The sequence below is a fragment of the Arvicanthis niloticus genome, chromosome 25 (assembly GCF_011762505.2).
Source record: "Arvicanthis niloticus isolate mArvNil1 chromosome 25, mArvNil1.pat.X, whole genome shotgun sequence".
Taxonomy (NCBI): Eukaryota; Metazoa; Chordata; class Mammalia; order Rodentia; family Muridae; genus Arvicanthis; species Arvicanthis niloticus.
Genome location: NC_133433.1, coordinates 33332204 through 33350923, shown reverse-complemented (window position 1 = coordinate 33350923; position 18720 = coordinate 33332204). Strand labels below are relative to the sequence as shown.

Genomic DNA, 18720 nt, shown 5'->3' with positions numbered 1-18720 from the left:
CAGGACCTTCAGTGTTCACATACAGATTCCCAATCAAAGCATCAGAAACACCCCCTACACCCTTGCGTAGCATATGCAAACTGAAGCTGTAGAGAAGACAAAGTGAGTCTTGGGGGTCATAGTGTGGCACAGACCTGTAGTCCCAACAAAGACTGCAAGTTTGATGTTCCTCTGAGCTGCACAGCAAAACCTGTATCAAAATGAAATACTGTATTAACTCCTTAAGTATAAGTTGGGATTTGTGTAAATATAAGAGCTTTTTACTTACTGCCTCGGTTGTTTGGGAATTCCCATGGGACCCCTTTGGACAACAACTCAATTACACGTAACCCAGTCACAGTACTAGAAGCTTCATTTGGTGACAAGACATGGACAGTTGGGACTCTGTCTCCCATTATTTGGCAATTTCATTTGATTGCCTTCATAAATGTGTATATATATATATATATATATATATATATATATATATATATATATATTTTTTTTTTTTTTTAAGAAGCTTCTGTATTAGGTTTCCAAACTACCCCTTAAATGGCCTTAAGTTTTAGCTATCTCTCTTGATATTTCCTGGCCCTCTTCCCTTCCCTCCTCACTTGGTCCTCCTATTCTGGCAACTCCATCCATCCATAATGAATTTGCTTCTCCTTCTCTGACAAGATCTCTATCTATTTCTAGCCTCTTACTTTACCTCTAACCTCTGTGATACTGTAGATTGTAGCTCAGTTATCATTGACTTAATAGCTAATATCCACATATAAGTAAATACAAACCATATTTGTCTTACTGTGTCTGAAATATCTCACTCAGGAAAACTTTTTTTCTAGTTCCATCCATTTACCTGAAATTTTCACAACTTCGTTTTTAAGAGTTAAGTAATATTCCATTACTCAATGTGGTGTACATGTACCACGTTTTATTTTTCTATTTATCCATTTGTGAACTTTTAGGATGCTTCCAAACTGAGGCTATTGTGACTAGATCAGCTTTGGATGTAGTTGGGCAAATGTCTGTGATAGGATGAAGCTGTGTTTAAGTCTACACCCAGGAGTGGTATAACTGGATCTTGAAGTAGATCAATTCTCATCTCCCTGAGGAAGTGTCACTCTGCTTTCCATGGTAGTATACAAGCTTGCATTCCCACCAGCAATGGATGAGTGTTCATCTTAACCCATACTCTTGCTAACATGAGCTGTCATTTGTTTTACTGATTTTAGCCATCTTGATGGGTGTAAGATAGAATGGCAGCATAATAGTTTTGCTTTTCATTCCCCTGATTCCAAGGATGTTGAACATTTCTTTAGCCATTTGCGTTTCCTCTTTTGAGAATTATTGTTTAGATCTGTACCTCATTTTTATTGAGTTATTTGTTTTCATTGTATGTAGTTTTTTGAGTTACCCATATATTTTGGAATTACCATTATATCACAGGCATAGTTGGTAGAAAAATCTTTTCCCATTCTGTAGGTTGCCAACTTTGTCCAAATGCTGGTTTCCTTTGTCATGCAGAAGCTTTAGTTTTATGAACTCTCTTTTATTAATTGTCGATCTTAGTGCCTGGCCTAGTGATTAGAAAGGTATCCATGCCAATGGGTTCAAGTTCATTCGTCACTCCCTCTTCTATCAGAGTCAGTGTGTCTGGTTTTGTGCTGAGGTCTTTGATCCATTTGGAGTTGCGTTTTGAGTAGAGTGATAAGTATGGATGGATTTGTATTCTTTTACATACAGACATCTAGTTTGATTAACACCATTTGGTGAAGATGCTGTATTTTGTCTATAGCATATTTATATCTTCTGTATACAAAATCAGGGGTCCTTAGATTTATGTCTGAGTCTTTCATTTGAGTCCATTGATCAATCTGTCAGGGTTTTTGTTATTGTTGTTGATGATGATGATGATGATAATGATGATGATGATATTGTTGCTGTCGTTATTGTTGTTGTTGTTTGCTTTTCAAGACAGATTTTCTCTTTGTAGCCCTGACTGTCCTAGAACTCTTGAACTCAGAGATCCACCAGCCTCTACCTCCTGAGTGCTGGGATTAAAGGGATGTGCCACTACCTCCAAGCTGATATGTCAGGTTTTGAGCCAATATTATGCTATTCTTATTACTGCTGCTCTGCAATACAAATTAAAACCAGGGATGGTAATCCCTTCAGTGGTCAGTTCTTTAGTTACTCGAGATTGCTTTAGCTATCCTGTTTAGCTGTTTGTCGTTCCATATGGAGCTGGAAATTGCCCTTTCAAGTCCTGAGAATGTATTGAAATTTTAGTGGGGATTGCTTTCAAATGGATTACTTTTGATAGGATATTAATCCTACTGATCCATGAGCATGGCAGATCTTTCCATCTTCTGATATCTTCTGCAGCTTTTTTTTTTTCAATGTCGTGAAATTTTTTATCATATACATTTTTATTTGCTCTATTAGCATAACCCCTAAGATAGTACATATTATTTGAGGCTATTCTGAAATTTTTCATGATTTCTTTTACACTCTGTCATTTCTATATAGAGGGAGACTGATTTTTGTGAATTAATTTTTATATCCTGCCACTTTGCTGAAGGTGTTTATTAGCTGATAGAGTTTCCTGATGAAATTTTAGGGTCATTTAATACATACAATCATATCATCTGCAAATAAAAGTATCTTGATTTCTTGATCTCCAATTTGTAGCCCCTTATTCTCCTTTAGTCGTGTTATTAATCTAACTGTACTCTATGGAATAGATATGGAGAGGGTGAGCCACCTTGTCTTATTTCTGATTTTAGTGGAAATACTTTGAAGATCCTTTCATTTAAGGTGACTTTTGCTATAGTCTTGCTATAAATTATCTTTATTATATTGAGATGTGTCCCTTACATCCCTAATTTTTCCCAGATTTTTATAATAAAGGGGTGTTGGATTATGCAAAGGTCTTTTTGCACCTAATAAGATGATAATGTGGTCATTTTTTTCTTTGTTTTTGTTTATGTAGTGGATCACACTTATCAATTTCCCTATATTTAACTATCCCTGCATCTCTAGGATGAAGCTTATTTGATCATGGAAGATGATCTTTTTTTTTTTTTTTTTTTAACGTGTTCCTGGATTTAATTTGCAAGGTTTTTTGTTTCCTTGTTTATTTTTCTTTCGTTTGTTTTGCAGTGCAAACCTGGTTTTATTGGTCTGACCTGTTCACAGCACCTCTTCCTGCTGCTCAGGAAACCAGATCCAAAGCCTGGTTAGCCCAGGGAGGGAACAAGGGATAGAAGGGATAGTTGTATGGTATGGGGTGGGCTCTGTTCTTCACAGCAAGAGGTAGAAGAGTCACCTAAAGTACTATATTACAGACCTACAAAAATGAAAGAATTGTACCTTACTCTCTCTTCTTAAGCTTCTGGTTTCCTTTTCAAGCAGAGGTAAAAGAGGAAATGTGCCAGAAGCAAATTTGTAAGGCTGCAGGTTCAGATACAGAGGACCATGGAGATGAGGACTGGACAACCACCTGTACTGTCAGGCTACAGGCTGGCCCAGGGTCTCCAGCATCTAGAGAAATAGTGACAGGCTCTAGAAGGAGCACACAGTAGGAGGTGCACAGGATGCTCCCCACACCAGCAGCAGCATTGCATCTCTGCTGGCCACCCTGGCTGAGAGCTGGCTCAGAAGCGCTGGTGGCTTCTAGGTTTGCAGGTCTGTGGCTAAAGGTCAGACTCACAGGGACAAAACAAAGGAGCAGGGCATGAAGGATGACAGCTGAGGGCAAAGACTTCTAATTAGGCTCTTCCCGAAACAGCATACAAGGTTAATAAGGCCTCTTCCCCTATGTGTCAGCCAATGAGCTTCCTCAGGAAAGCTTTCAGCTGGACCTTTTCTTTGATGCCCACGAACATGTTTGCCCAGTCCCCGTTTATGATGGCCAGCACAGTAAGCACAGCAGACACCTCATACTCAACGGCAAGGTCTGTGTAGTTGTCAATGTCCAGTTTGGCCATCACCATGCTGCTACCATCTCTCTCTGAGGTCCTAGGATCTTGCAGAGACCACACCACTGAGCATGAAAGTCCATAACAACTGGTATCTCACTGATGAATACTCTCTCTTGAAAGGCAGCTCCATCTTGGACGTTAAAGATTGATGGAAAGACTCTGGTGTTGTGTACCATCTGGGCTAGGCAAGGTGTTCCAATCAGACCACCAGCCTTACACTGCAGGGTCCTAGAGGTGAGAGAAACCCATCCACCATGAGGGAGCTTCCTGCAAGATATGACTGTGAGGAACCTCCTTAGGAGAAGCAGCTGAGCAATCTCCCAACACTGCAAGCAGAGGGATGCAGAGCCAAGCCTGCCTGCCCTTCAAGGCCACTCCTGTGGCCCCAATTTGTGAGTATTTTAACGAGAATTTTTGCATCTGCTTACAAAAGCGAAATGAGTCTGTAATTCTCTTCCTATTTTTAATATTGGATATTTTATTTATTTACATTTCAGATGTCATTCCCTTTCCCCATTTGCCCTCACTAGAACCCCCTACCACATCACCCCCTCCTCCTTTTTGTTTTTATACCATTTGAATTACATGCAAGTACTCAGGTCAGTTCTAGGTTGAGGGACTAGCAATACAATAGATGCAAATATTCAAGGAATGTCGGGCCATGGAAGGGTATCCTAGTTCTTGGGTTGTGGGTTCGGCATGCCCCCAGAACCCAGGCTCCTGTCAGGAGGTCTAATCTCCATTCAACCTGCACCCTTCAGTCACATACACAGATGGAGGGTGTGACAGACAGGCCACAGGCCCCTAGAGAGATTTACATACTAATGAGATACCTGAAGGCCAGAGTGTGGAGTCAATTAAGCATTCCTCCCCAGCCCCCCCCCCCTTCCCCTCCCTATTTAACTCAGGTCTGCCTGGGTTTTTTTTTTTTTTTTGGGTGGGGAGCATATCCAGATCCATCCACCATCTGCCATGCCAATAAACTGGTTTTAGAAACCCAAGGACTTCCTAGTGTGTTGGGGCCAAGCCGGGAGGAACTGTGGAGAGACCTTTAGTCAGCAGCCAGGCCTAACTTCCAGCTGGAGGAACCCAGGGCATTCCCCACAGACTACACACAGCCTGGCTTGAGGAACCCTGGAGTTCCCCAGCCTCATTTTTACCTACAAAGAAACAAGCAAGACAATAAACACAAATGGTCAAAGAACAAGCAAAACAATAAACAAAATTCTGTGAAAATTCCCTTGATCAGGATCAAGGGCTTATCTAAGGGCTTATCAGGATGAACAAAATATCTGAGCCAACTTCCCTGTCCTGGCCCAAAGTCATTTTCAGGTCTGAAACCTATTTCCTTGTTCTAAACTAAAATTGAGATTCCTGCCTGATATTATTTCTTTGTTCTAGCCTAATATTTAGATTCCTGCCAGAGGTTACTTCTTTGTTCTAGACTAATGTCAGATTCTTGCCTGAGATTACTTTTTTGTTCTAGACTAATGTCAGATTCCTGCCTGAAAACCTACTTCCTTGACTTTGGCCAATGTAATATATCTGCCAAGTAGCCCATTTTTTTGTCCTTGGCCCATGTCAGATTTTTGCCAAGCAGCCCCAAAGGCTCTCCACCACTCCCCCTTTTTTATTTGATTAACAAGACTGAGCCTGTCTTAGGTCATTCTGACAAGAATTACTTCTTTACCTGCCATGGAATATGCATTATCAAAAGCAATGCAGTTCTGTCTTAGGTTGGTAAGGCTCTGTGTATAATCTTACCTGTCATTGGCTTGCCAGCCTGTTAATTTAATGACTCTGTCTGAGGGTTCATTTTCAGGTTCCAACCATGTACTTTGGCTGCCAACATGTTGATGTTGTTAAAGACAAGTTTAACACGATGGACAGGAATAAAAGTATTCTCAGGACAAAAAGGGCATGATCAAGCTATATATGCCATTCTTGAAGCTTGACCAAAATAGAAATAGTAACCTCAGGCCATGAGTAATTTTATCAGCAGTATCTACCTCATCAACGCTCAGCACAGCAGCATTCTTGAAATTCATAAGCTCACTATGTAAAGTGAAAACATCCAGAGAAGTGTTAGAATTTTGTCAAATACACTGAAAGTGTCTTTAAACTTTTTCCTAATTATAGCGACTACCACTGTAAATTTTGGAACTAACATGAATCCAATGGTATATGGCATGACACTTGAGATGGCTTCTTACCCTTAAATTTTGAACCCCCTTCCACTAATTTGAATAGGATAAAGAGCATAAATCCAATCTTCCAAATGCCTATCTAAATCTTCTTGTATATTCAACACATTAGTAACATCTTTTGCTAAATGATGAACAAAAGTAGCTCTCTTATCTTCTTGTGTCAAAGCAATTGCAAAATCACTGGTGTTAGCAATTAATGTAATTAAAGCTGTTATACCAGCAATAATCAAGCCCACTACCCTCTTGTTTCTGCTTAAAACCTCACTCATTCCTTCCAGTACTTGCAAGCTATTTTTTAGAATACCAAGGTTCTGTGACACTCAGGGCTTAAAACAAAAGCTGGTTGATAGACCTCCGTACTGACTTGTCAGATTTCAAAACACAAACACAATTAGAAGGTGCATAATCAATGTGACTTACATTAAATACTGTAAAAGAAACAAAGTAATTTTAGCTTGACAATTAAAAGCGCCTTAACACATATGCTAACACCTGTTTGAAATCCAGATCCTGCCCCAACTTTATCTCTTGTTAATATAACATCATAGAAAACTGCAGCTAACTTCCATATGTATCTCTCTGAAAATGCCCAGAACAAGACTTCCAAATGAAGACTATTATTTCCAATATAGGATTGATATCAAGACTAGTCAATGATTGAGTCTGAATAACAGGTCAGATTTAAGAACAATACAAGAGTCATTATAACTTCTCTTTTTGGTTCTCTGTCCCACAAGGTCTAAAAACTTGAGGCAAGGCAGTTTGTCTCATCGGGGGTATAAGTAAGCAATGGTGGGTGGGGAACATATGTCCACTATAGCTTTCCTGTCACCATTGTCAGGGCACTCAGCAAGCTCACAGGTCAGGATAATTCTTTATCCTACCATCAGCATGTCTCACCAATCGCTCTGGAGGCCACCATACCCGTTCAGCATCCTGCAAAAAAAAAAAAAAAAAAAAAAACAGAAACATGCCCTTTTCCTCATATTTAATACTTGATCAGGATCATGCCCTATGCCAGTAAGTGGATCCTTCCCTTTCACTTATGCATAAGTATGCCTAGTTGCAGAGTGCCATAGATACTCAGCAGAAATTTCCTTGGCATCCAAATTTTAAAAAAATTAAAATAAAAAATAAGAAGAATATGATTTAAATAAATTTGTGGTATACAGGGATATATCTCCCCCTTTTTTATTTTATGAAGGTATTGTTTTAAAGTTCCATGAGCCCCTACCACAGTCTCTTGTCCTTGACAATTATAAAGAACCCCAGAAATATGGGTAATGTTAAATTGCTGCCAAACAGTCTCAAATGTTCAACTGTGATATCCAGTCCCATTATCTGGGGTGTTTTTTGTTTGTTTGCTTGCTTGACTTTTTTGTTTTGGGGTTATTTTTTAATTATTGGATACTTTATATATCTACATTTCAGATGTTATCCCCTTTCCCCATTTCCCCCATCCAGAAACCCCTTATCTCATCCTCCCTCCTCTTATTTCTATGAGGGTATGTCGCCACTCATCCACCCACTCCAACCTTCCTGCCCCCAAATTACCCCTCACTGGGACATCCAGCCTTCAAGGGACAAAGGCCTTCCTCTCCCACTGATGCCAGACAAGTCCATCCTCCTCTACATATACAGCTGGATACATGGGTCCCTCCATGTGTGTTCCCAGACTACCTGTTTAGACCCTGGGAGCTCTGGTTGTTTGGTATTGTTTCTCTCCACATGGGGCAGCAAGCCCCTTCAACTCCTTCAGTCTTCTCTGTAACTCCTCCACTGGGGATCCTGTGATCAGCCATTCAAGTTTCCTCCATTGAGAATTCTTTGTTTAGCTCTGTACCTCATTTTTAATAGGGTTATTTGGTTGTCTGGAGTATAATTTCTTGAGTTCTTTGTATATCTTGGATATTAGCCCTCTATTGGATGTAGGATTGGTTAGGATCTTTTCCCAATCTGTTGGTTGCCGATTTGTCTTATTGACAATGTCCTTTGCCTTACAGAAGCTTTGCAATTTGATGAGGTCCCATTTGTCAATTCTTGATCCTACAGCATAAGCCTTTGGTGTTCTGTTCAGAAACTTTTCCCCTGTGCCTAGGTATTCAAGGGTCTTTCCCACCTTCCCTTCTATTAGTTTCAGTGTATCTGGTTTTAAGTTAAGGTCTTTTATCCACTTGGATTTGAGCTTTGTACAAGGAGATAAGAATGGATTGATTTGCATCCCTCTACATGTTGACCTCCAGTTGAACCAGCACCATTTGCTGAAAATGCTGTCTGTTTTCCACTGGATGGTTTTAGCTCCTTTGTCAAAGATCAAGTGACCATAAGTATGTGGGCTCATTTCTGGATCTTCAGTTCTATTCCATTGATCTTCATGCCTGTCTCTGTACCAATACCATGCAATTTTTATTACTATTGCCCTGTGGTGCAGTTTGAGTTCAGGGATGGTGATTTCCCCCAAAAGTTCTTTTATTGTTGAGAATAGTTCTCGCTATCCTCGGTTTTTTGTTATTCCAAATGAATTTGCAAGTTGCTCTTTCTATCTCTATGAAGAAATGATTTGAAATTTTGATGGGGATTGCATTGAATCTATAGATTGCTTTTGGCAAGATGGTCATTTTTACTACATTAATCCTGCCAATTTATGAGCATGGGAGATCTTTCCATCTTCTGAGATCTTCTATTTCTTTCTTTAGAGACTTGAAGTTCTTGTCATACAGATCTTTTACTTGCTTGGTTAGATTCACTCCAAGGTATTTTATATTGTTTGTAACTATTGTAAAGGGTGTCATTTCCCTAATTTCTTTCTCAGTCTGTTTATCCTTTGAATAGAGTGAGGCTACTGATTTGTTTGAGTTGATTTTATATCCAGCCACTTTGCTGAAGTTGTTTATCAGGTTTAGGGGTTCTCTGGTGAAAATTTTAGGGTCACTTAAGTATACTATCATATCATCTGCAAATAGTGAAATTTTGACTTCTTCCTTTCCTATTTGTATCCCTTTGACTTCCTTTTGTTGTCTAATTGCTATGGCTAGGGCTTCCAGTGCTATACTGAATAGGTAGGGTGAGCGTGGACAGCCTTGTCTAGTCCCTGATCTTAGTGGGATTGCTTCAAGTTTCTCTCCATTTAGTTTGATGTTGGCTACTGGCTCACTGTATATTGCTTTTGCTATGTTTAGGTATGTGCCTTGAATTCCTGATCTTTCCAAGACTTTTATCATGAAGGGGTGTTGAATTTTGTCAAATGCTTTCTCAGCATCTAGTGAGATGATCATGTGGTTTTTTTTCTTTGAGTTTACTTATACACTGGATTACTTTGATGGATTTCCTAATATTGACCATCCCTGCATTCCTGGTCTTGATCATGATGAATGATTGCTTTGATGTGTTCTTGGATTTGGTTTTCAAGAATTTTATTGAGTATTTTTGCATCAATGTTCATAAGAGAGATTGGTCTGTAGTTCTCTTTCTTTGTTGGGTCTTTGTGAGGTTTAGGTATGAGCATGATTGTAGCTTCATAGAACAAATTGGGTATTGTTCCTTCTGTTTCTATTCTGTGGAATTGTTTGAAAAGAATTGCTATTAGGTCTTCCTGGAAGGTCTGATTGAATTCTGCACTAAAACCATCTGGTCTGGGACTTTTTTTGGTGGGGAGACTTTTAATGACTACTTCTTTAGGGGTTATGGGACTGTTTAGATGGTTTATCTGCTCCAGTTTTAGTTTTGATACTTGGTATCTGTCTAGAAAATTGTCCATTTCATCCAGATTTTTTAATTTTGTTGAGTATAGGCCCTTGTAGTAGGATCTGACAACTTTTTTAATTTCCTCAGTTTCTGTTGTTATGTCTCCCTTTTCAGTTCTGATTTTATTAATTTGAGTACTGTTTCTGCACCCTTTGGTTAGTCTGGCAAAGGGTTTGTCTATCTTGTTTATTTTCTCAAAGAACCAGCTCCTGGTTTTGTTGATATTTTGTATAGTTCTTTCTGTTTCAACTTGGTTAATTTCAGCCCCTAGTTTGATTATTTCCTGTCATCTACTCCTCTTGGGTATATTAGCTTCTTTTTGTTCTAATGCTTTCAGGTGTGCTGTCAAGTTGTTAGTGTATGCTCTTTCCAGTTTCTTTTTGTCGGCACTTAGAGCTATGAGTTTTCCTCTTAGTATTGCTTTCATGGAGTGCCATAAGTTTTGGTATGATGTGTCCTCATTTTCATTAAATTCTAAAAAGTCTTTAATTTTTTTTTTTTTTTATTTCTTCCTTGACCAAGTCATCATTGCATATAGTATTGTTAGGTTTCCATGTGCATGTGGGCTTTCTATTGAATTTATCATTATTGAAAACCAGCCTTAGTCCATGGTGATCTCTTAGGATGCATGGGATTATTTCAATTTTCTTGTATCTCTTGAGGCCTGTTTTGTGGCCAATTACATGGTAAATTTTAGAGAAGGTACCATGAGGTTCTGAGAAAAGGGTATATTCTTTTGTTTTTGGATGAAATATTCCATAAATATCTGCTAAATCCATTGGGTTTATAACTTCTGTTAGTTTCACTGTGTCTCTGTTTAGTTTCTGTTTCCATGATCTGTCCATTGATGAGAGTGGGGTGTTAAAGTCTGTTGTAATAATGATTTTATAAAAGCAGCCACCAATCAATCTGACTGTCCAGGCTGCCATGGCTCTGGCTAGATCAGGCACCATGTTCAGTGGCCGGAGGCCACGTGGGCGCTGCAGCTAGAAACGGCCCACCAGAAACACCAGCCCTGCCACCCACAAGACGCCAGCATGGGAGATGCCTCTGCCAATCTTCCACTCTCTCGATGCAAGGCTGGGCATTGCCCAGACCATCCCACCAACCACATGGACTAGGTACAGATAAGACTCTAAAGCTTAGATTATCCAAACGCTTTATATATTTGGTAATGATCAATAACAAGATGCCCATACAATCAGAAGTGTGACCCAATACCGAACCTAGATGTACCAACTACCTTTGACTGGCGGAGACACATGAACATCTGCCTCCATGTTTGCCTCTCTCTCTTCTCATCTCCCCTATCTCCTCTTCTTCCTTCTCCTCTTCCTCCCTTACTCCTCCTCGTCCTCTCTTTACTCTTCCCACCTTAGCTCCTCCTACAGAAGTCTCCCACTATTATTGTGTGAAGTTCAATGTGTGCTTTGAGCTTTAGTAAAGTTTCTTTTATGAATACGTGTGCCCTTGCATTTAATGTATACATGTTCAGAATTGAGATTTCATCTTGGTTGATTTTCCTTTTGCCAAGTAGGAAGTGTCCATCTTATCTTTCTTGATGACTTTTGGTTGAAAGCTGATGTTATTCGATATTAGAATGGCTACTCCAGCTTGTTTCTTGGGACCATTTTCTTGAGAAAAAAAAATTGTTTTCCTGCCTTTTATTCTGAGGTAGTGACTGCCTTTGTCACTGAGGTGCATGTTGGGTCCTGTTTATGTATCCAGTCTGTTAGTCTATGTCTTTTTATTGAGGAATTGAGTCCATTGATGTTAGGAGATATTAAGGAACAGTGATTGTTGCTTCCTGTTATTGTTGTTACTAGAGGTGGAGTTATCTTTGTGTGGATATCTTCTTTTGGGTTTGTTGGAAGAAGATAAATTTCTTGTTTTTTCAAGGGTATAATTTCCCTCCTTGTGTTGGTGGTTTCCCTCTATCATCCTTTGTAGTGCTGGATTTGTGGAAAGATATTGTGCAAATTTGGTCTTATCTTGTAATATCTTGGTTTCTCCATCAATGGTAATTGAGAGTTTTGCTGGGTATAGTAGCCTGGGCTGGCATTTGTGTTCTCTTAGAGTCTGTATGACATCTGTCCAGGATCTTCTGGCTTTTATAGTCTCTGGTGAAAAGTCTGGTGTAATTCTGATAGGTTCACCTTTATATATTACTTCACCTTTTCCCCTCACTGCTTTTTAATATTCTTTTTCTGCATTTGTTGTTCTGATGATGCCAAGTCGTTTTGGTTTCTGTTGCTTAGGTTCTTGTGCTTACCTCTCTCCATCTAGTTACCTTAGTTTTAGTTGGTCTTGCTGTCTCTGACTGGAGCTTGTCCCTCCTGTAAGCCTGTAACCTTAGGTGTGTCCACACTCCTGGGAGACTAGTTCTTTCTGGGCCGAATTTGGGTATGGAGAGCTGTGTCACAGGTGTGGCTCTGGGTTGCTGATTGAGACCTGAAGTAGCTGATGGGGACCAGAAGGATTCTGTCCCCTGTTTCTCTGCAGTTTCCGTGCCCTGTGTACTCCTGGTGGGTCCCTCTTTGGCCAGTTCTTGGAGCAAAAGTATTGGTCTCCCCTGTAGACTTAGTAGTGACAGCACTCCTGGGAGACCGGCTTTCTTCAGGCAGTATTTGTGTATGGAGAGCTGTGCCACAGGGGTAACTCCAGAGCCCAGATGGAGACCAGAAAGATCCCCATTTTTCTTTCAGTAGTGAGTTGTTCAGTTTTCATGAATTTGTAGGCTTTCTCTTGTTTCTGTTATTCAAATTCCGCTTTAATTCTTAGTAGTCTAATAGGATGCAGGGTTTTTTTCTATTTTCTTGTATCCAGTGAGCTTTCTTTGTGTCTAAGTATGTTGTTAATTTTGGAGAAAGTTCTATGATGTGCTGATAAGGTATATTCTTTTGTGTTTGGGTGAAATGTTCTATAAATATCTGTTAGTTCCAGTTTGTTTATAATATCAGTTAACTTCTTGTTTGGTTTTTGTCTTGATGACCTGTTCATTGGTGAGAGTGGGTTGTTGAAGTCTTCCATGGTCACTGTGTGAAGACTAATATGTGATTTAAGCTATAGCAGTGTTTCTTTTAAGAATTTGATCGCCTTTGTGTTTGGGGCAAAGATGTTAAGTATTGCAATAGCCTCTTGGCAGATATTTTCTTTGACAAATATGTAGTGCCCTTTCCTATCTCTTTTGATTAGTTTAGGTTTAAAGTCTATTTTTTCAGATATTAAAATGACTATACTTTCTTGCTTCTTACTGTTCATTTATTTAGAGTATCTTTTTCATCTTTTACCCTGAGGTGATGTCTATCTTTGATACTAAGGTATGTTTCTGGGATGAAGCCCAAGGAAGATCCAGCTTTTAAAACCATTTTGTTAGTCTGTGCCTTTGTATTTGGTAGGTAAGACTTTTAATGTTAAGAGTATTATTGACCAAAATTTATGCATTTTCATTATTTTGTTGTAGCAGTGTGGATTTTTTGCCTCTTCCTTTGATTTGATAGTCTTATAATATTTATTACTTTTCTTTTCTTGGAAAACAAATGGTTAATCTCTTTGAGTTAAATCTTTTTTCTAGCACCTTCTATAAGACTAGATCTACAAATAGATATCACTTGTATTTGGTTTTTATCATGAAATGACTTTTGTTCTCCATCTATTGTGATTGAAAGTTTATTTGGATATATGTACTGGCTGGTTTTGTGTCAACTTGACACAGCTAAAGTCATCAGAGAGAAAGGACCCTCAGTTGAGGAAATGCCTCCAGAAGCTCTAGCCATAAGGCATTTTCTCAATTAGTGATCAATGGGTAGAGCCTAGTTCATTGCAGGTGGTATCATCCCTGGGCTGGTAGTTTTGATTTTTTTTTTTTTTAAAGCAGGCTGAGAAAGCCATGTGAGGCAGGTCAGTAAACAGTGCCCCTCCATAGCCTCTGCATCAGCTCCTGTCTCCAGGTTCCAGCTCTGCTGAGTTCCTGTTCTGACTTCCTCCAATGTTGGACTATGATCTGGGAGTGTAAGCCAAATAAACCCCTTCTTTCCCAAATTGTTTCTTGATCGTGGTGGTGGTTTTTGGTTTGGTTTGGTTTGGTTTTGTTGTTGTTGTTGCTTTTTGTTTGGTTGGTTGGTTGCTTTGGTTTAGATTTTGTTTGTTTATTTGGGGTGTTTGTTTGTTTCATTTCAGAAAGATTCATTTTCTTTTATGTATATAAATACACTGTCAATGTTTTCAGACACACCAGAAGTGGGCATCAGAACCTATTACAGTTGGTTGTGAGCCCCCATGTAGTTGCTGGGAATTGAACTAAGCACCTCTGGAAGAGCATCCAGTGCTGGGTATTTTGTAGAATATCCACAAAGCACATGATAAAAAAAAGATAAGGATAAAATATCAGTCCCCTTTGGTCCTTCTCAAAACTGTCCTTCAATGAGAATGAAGAAAAATCTTATTTAACATATAAACCAGAAAAAATGTAAAGGAAAGGAAACAAGAATACTAGATGTTTAGAAACTGAAGATTAGACAGATGAGAGAGCCACAGCCATCTCAGGAAACACAATGATGCCTGAACCAGTGGAGGGGAAAGTAGAAGGAGGAGCCACTTTACCCCAGAAGATCCCCAGAGGCTCTGGATGCCATGATACAAGAGACTTCTGGAAGTGGGATGGATGGAGATAAACACAATGTAAGTAGAAACAGTTAAAGCCCTGAAAAGAAACTGAGTCACATGTTCTCCCACATCCCACAACTGATGACTCTACTTCACTGAAGCTGGGGACCAGAGCTAGGTTCTTCAGAAGGCCCTGAGACGGGGCTGGAGAGCAGCAAGCCCAGATGGTTGGAGGAGAACCTGGAAGCACAGACTTCTTATCTTCTACCCACTTCTGCCCCGAAACCACAACGGGGATCTGAAGTCATCTCCTAGATTCTAAGTAGCACAAGAGGATGGAGATTTTTATATCACAATTACACACATACACACAAACACAAAGAGTCTGGCTAGGCTACTAAGGGTGACAAGAGTTGTCAAATCTGTCCAGACTCCAAGCTTGTACCACCCAACATCCAATATATAATTGGCAACTCAAACATGAGAGATTTCAAGACCAGTGCTGCCACAAGACCAAAAGACAAAAAGAACAACTGGAAAGCAGACACCATGAAAGGGAAAGGTTTTGGTTGTTGTTGGTGGTGGTGTTTTTTTTTGTTTTGTTTTTTTTTGTTGTTGTTGTTGTTTTGTTTGTTTTGTTGTTGTTGTTGTTGTTGTTGTTGTTTGCCAGTTGGTGGTATTAATCTCAGCATTTTGGAGGCAGGTGGATCTCTGTGAGTTTGAGGCCAATCTGGTCTACAGAGCCACATCTAGAATGGCCAAAGAAACCCTGCCTTAAGAAACCAACCAACCAACCAACTAAATAATCAATTTTGAGACAGTGTCTCACTATGTAGCCTTAGCTGACCAAAAACATATTGTATAGACCAAGTTAGCCTCAAACTCACAGAGATCTGCCTAACTTTGCCACCCAAATATTGGAATCAAAGGCATATTTCACCATAGTATCCTGATACTTGATATTTTCAATGAAATCACGTAAAACTTTATGACTATGTAATAAAAACAGGACGTTTTTAAAAGGAAATCTGGTAACACAAAACAATGTCCTCAGTCTCTTATAAATTAAAATATGTCTGCAAATATAAAGTATGTATTCACAGAAGAAAAGAATGACAGTTTTCAAATAAGGAAGAGTTGAATGAGATGAAAAACATATACCAGTGTAGATAAATGCAGGTAAATATGGGAGATATATATATATATATATATATTTACAGGTATACAAGAACTGTATATCATTATAGGTATATATGAACTACATATAATTACATATATACATAAAATATATATGGTTACAGGTATATATGGATGATGTATAGGTATGAATATATATATATATATATATATATATATATATATATATATGTACTAGTCTGAGAGATCAAGAAAGCAAAACTAATTAGTAGCATAAAGATTGTCAGCATAAAAAGATGCCAAGAGAAATGGAGATGTTGCTTAGTTAACAGTATACACTAGGGCTTGAGTTTGATGTACATTACCTTATAAACTGGGTATGGTGGTATAATGCTTTAACCCCAGCACTTGGGAGGTAGAGGCAGAAGAATCAGAAGTACAAACAAAATCATCCTCAATAAAGTAGCAAGCTGGTAAATGCTTGACAGAAATGGCCAGAGGCCAATCAAATTGAAGCAATTGTCTCCTCTTCAGCTAAAGTTTCCTCATACAATACAATGACAAAGATACAATGACAGGTATCGAGAGAAAATTACTTCTAAACATGAAAGTCAAAAGTCTTAATTGACAGTACCACCTTCATGACTTTTTGCCCCCAGAGCCCTGTAAATTACTTAATTGATGCCTGCTTTTAGACAACACTTGGGAAAACCATTCAAATTGAATTTTTTAAATTAACTTAGGCAGCAGGAGGGACTAACACCCATAAATGCTGTGGAATGGATGACCTCATGCATGGCCCAGTGTCAAACCAGAGGACCCTTGTGTGGCATCTCTTTTTTTTTCTAATGTCAGAAATGCAACAGCTCCCAGCTTGGTGGGTTCGCTTTGTTAACGTGTGTACTGGGAACTCATTGTCTTTGTGCTGAGTAATATTCCCTTTCATAGGCATAGACATTTTATTGACATGCAGGTTGATTCCACCTTTTGGTAGACCATGTAAACAATGTTGCTGTGACCATCTGGGTGTGAAGTGCCTGGAGACAGAAGGCTGACTAGAGCTTACCAGGATTGAGGTTGAGGAATACAGGGGGTTGAGTACTTGCTGGGTGAAAGGTATCCTTTGGGGGATGATGAAATATTTTGAAACTAGAGGAACTGCGCAACATCGTGAGTGGCTTAGTATAATTGACTTGTGTACTTTAAAATGATTAAAATGATTTTAGGATGATGTGAGCTGAATCTTATCTGAAAGCCTCTTTCTTCCAATCTAGCTTAGTATTAGAAAAGTACTAAGCAAGCTGCCAAGGGACAGAAGCAATTAATAGTCCTACCCAGTTCTGAGGCTCATGAACCACAATGACCAGCAAAGTAGGATAGCCCTAAAAATACAGTAACCGGTGCTCTCACATTGGTAGTAATAACGTCTGCTAGTTGGACTTGAGGCCCGATCAAGAGGAGGAAATCTTTCCTTGTACTAGAAACCTAGCCAACTAAGGATTCTGTGGTAATCAAGGTGAGATAGAAGAGAATCTGCTATCTCCTCTTTGCTAGACCAGCACAATTTTTTGACTATATTCTAAATCTGTTTCTTATATCTACAGATAAGTATAATTTTAATCCTTGGCAAAGAGGCTTTTCTTTACAGCAAATGGAGAAAAATCACAGAAAATCATAGCTGGATACAATGCAAAGGTCAAATCACGGGGAATCCATGCCCAGTGGGTACATCTACTTCATAGCTCCTTCATTTATGACTTTGGACATTATTGCAAAAGAGGAGCAGAAAGATTGTAAGAGACAGGACACCAAACAAGCTCTGAACAATGACAATATCAACAGACATGCTAATAGAGAAAAGGGGAAATCTCACAGGATCCTACCCCTTGACAACGAATGTTTCCAGAAATAACCTCTCCCAATGTGCACCAATAGCATACATGCATGCAAGACCCCTAATTTCTTATTAATATGAAGTTTTCAGCTTTGAAAAAACATAGACACTCCATTTGATGTTAGTGGGATCTCATTCCTTGAAGATTAAATGGGGTCCTGAGTATGTCATGGAATCTACTGGTGTCTTCAGCACCATGGAGAAGGCTGGGACCTACTTGAAGGGTGGGGTCAAAATGGTCATCATCTCCTCCCCTTCTGCCCCTTCTGCCCCTTCTGCCAATGCCCCCATATTTGTGATGGATGTGAACCATAAGAAGTATGACAACTGACTCAAGATAGTCAGCAATGCAGCCTGCACCACCAACTACTTAGCCACTCTGGCCAAAGTCAACCATGACAACTTTGGCATCATGAAAGGACACATGACCACAGTCCATGACATCATTGCCACACAGAAAACTGTGACTGGCCCCTCAGAAAAGCTGTGATGTGATGGCCATGAAGCTGCCCAGGACATCATCCCTGCATCCACTGGTGTTGCCAAGGCTGTGGGCAAGATCATCCCAGAGCTGAACAGGAAGCTCACTGGCATGGCCTTCCATGTCCCTATCTTCAGTGTATCTGTTGTGGATCTGGCATGCCACCTGGAGAAACCTGCCAAGTATGATGACATCAAGAAGGTGGTAAAGCAGGTATCTGAAGACCCACTAAAGGGCATCCTGGACTACTGGAAACTCTAGGTTGTCTCCTGTGACTTTAACAGTAACCCCCACTCCTCCACCTTTGATGCTGGGGCTGGCATTGCTCTCAGTGACAACTTTGTAAAGTTCAATTCCTGGTATGACAATGAGTACGGCTACAGCAACAGGGTCGTGGATCTCATGGCCTACATGGCCTCCAAGGAGTAAGAAACCCTGGACCACCCATCCCAGCAAGGACACTGAGAGCAAGAGAGAGGCCTCTGCTGTAGAGGAGTTCCTGTCCCAACTCAGTCCCCAACACTGAGTATCTTCTTCACAGTTACCATCCTAGACTCCCCCATAGTAACAGAAGGAGCCTAGAGAGCCTACGCTCTTGAACGTCATCAACAGATTTGCTGTACTCCCACCCCACCCCCCAGAAAAAAATAACATAGACACATAAACAACAAAAATGGACTCAGCAGG

The 18720-nt window shown here is 39.7% G+C and overlaps 2 pseudogenes; one reads left to right on the top strand and one right to left on the bottom strand.

Annotated features, from left to right (window-relative positions):
* Positions 1–3806: 3806 nt before the first annotated feature.
* On the bottom strand, positions 3807–7094 carry LOC143438357 (thioredoxin, mitochondrial pseudogene; annotated as a pseudogene).
* A 10576-nt stretch (positions 7095–17670) lies between these two features.
* Positions 17671–18469, top strand: LOC143438356 (glyceraldehyde-3-phosphate dehydrogenase pseudogene; annotated as a pseudogene).
* Positions 18470–18720: the final 251 nt, after the last annotated feature.